This window comes from Rhinopithecus bieti, unplaced genomic scaffold (genome assembly GCF_001698545.2).
Source record: "Rhinopithecus bieti isolate Rb0 unplaced genomic scaffold, ASM169854v2 scaffold_46621, whole genome shotgun sequence".
NCBI classification, from domain to species: domain Eukaryota; kingdom Metazoa; phylum Chordata; class Mammalia; order Primates; family Cercopithecidae; genus Rhinopithecus; species Rhinopithecus bieti.
In genome coordinates this window covers 341-2,014 of record NW_016860628.1, presented here as the reverse complement: position 1 = coordinate 2,014, position 1,674 = coordinate 341, and the positions used below count along the sequence as shown (strand labels likewise).

Genomic DNA, 1,674 nt, shown 5'->3' with positions numbered 1-1,674 from the left:
CACTGTACAGTTTAAAACAAATCTTACACAGCCTTACATTTCAATTTTTTTCTTTAAAAGGAGTGAGTTGTGTACGGGGGGGTTAAATGCTTTATAGACAAGAAAAAAAAACTGCGCTAGAACCAACTTATTCATCATCATCTTCTTCAACTTCATCTTCCTCCTCCTCATCCTCTTCCTCCTCTTCCTTCTTTTTCTTGCTTTTTTCGGCCTTGACAACTCCCTTTTTTGCTGTATCAGGCTTTCCTTTAGCTCGATATGCAGCAATATCCTTTTCATATTTTCCTTCAGCTTCGCAGCCTTCTTTTCTTAAGGCTGCTTGTCATCTGCAGCAGTGCTATTCCACATCTCTCCCAGTTTCTTCGCAACATCACCAATGGACAGGCCAGGATGTTCTCCTTTGATTTTTGGGCCACACTCAGAGCAGAACAGGAAGAGGCCAAAGAACGCCTCTTGGGCACATTGGGATCCTTGAACTTCTTTTTTGTCTCCCCTTTGGGAGTGATATAGGTTTTCATTTCTCTTTCATAATGGGCCTTGTTCGCCTTTGCCATATCTTCAAATTTTCCTTTCTCTTTAGCAGACATGGTCTTCCACCTCTCTGAGCACTTCTTAGAAAACTCCGAGAAGTTGACTGAAGCATCTAGGTGGTGCTTCTTATGCTCCTCCCGACAAGTTTGCACAAAAAATGCATATGATGACATTTTGCCTCTCGGCTTCTTAGGATCTCTTTGCCCAACTTTAGTTATTTTTCCTTAGTGAGGCACAGAGTCGCCCAGTGCCCATCCGGTTCTCACTTGCCCCAGCGCTGTCTCTATGGAGCTCAATGTACTGCAATGGCTGTTAGAGCCTATTTATTATTTTTTTTGAGACACGGTCTTGCTCTGTCACTGGAGGCTGGAGTGCAGTGGTGCAATCACACCTCACTGCAGTCTCAACCTCCTGGGCTCAAGCAATCCTCCCTCCTCAGCCTCCCAAGTAACTAGTACTACTGGTGTGTGCCACCATGCCCAACTAAGTTTTGTATGTTTTGTAGAGACAGGGTCTTATGTTACTCAGGCTAGTCTCAAACTCCTAGGCTCAACCAATCCTCCAGCTTTAGCCTTCCAATGTGCTGGAATAACAGGTACTGTTATTCCAAGTAACTGGTACTACTAGTATGCGCCACCATGCCCAGCTAATTTTTGTATTTTTCTGTAGAGACAGGGTCTTACTATGTTACCCAGGCTATTCTTGAACTCCTAGGCTCAACCAGTCCTCCAGCTTTGGCCTTCCAAAGTGTTGGAATAACAGGCGTGAGCCACCGCACCCGGCCAGTGCAAATTCTTGGGAGCCTGCTGTCTCTCTTAGCTAGGTTACAATGGATACTATCTGTTAACACTAGTATTCCTACTGTCCCATATTCAATCTTTACTCCTCAACCTCAAACTTTTATTTCCTTCTGCTATTCTATCCCATGATTCTCATAAACCATCAAAATGTCTTCAGAATGCCAAATTTTTGTGTGTTCCGATTTCATCTCTGGCATGATAAACTTCATAGCTCTGAAACTCTTGGTTCAAAAAATAGTTCCATGGAGAGCTAGGTGGTCAGCCTGAGACCTCAACTTGTAGTCCCTCCAGAATCATACCTGTATCTGTGAACAGGGAACCTCCTGAGGAAACACACGTGGTC

At 44.1% G+C, this 1,674-nt stretch overlaps 1 pseudogene; it reads right to left on the bottom strand.

The window, feature by feature from the left end:
• Positions 1 to 127: 127 nt before the first annotated feature.
• Positions 128 to 910, bottom strand: LOC108525396 (high mobility group protein B1 pseudogene; annotated as a pseudogene).
• Between the last annotated feature and the right edge of the window lie 764 nt (positions 911 to 1,674).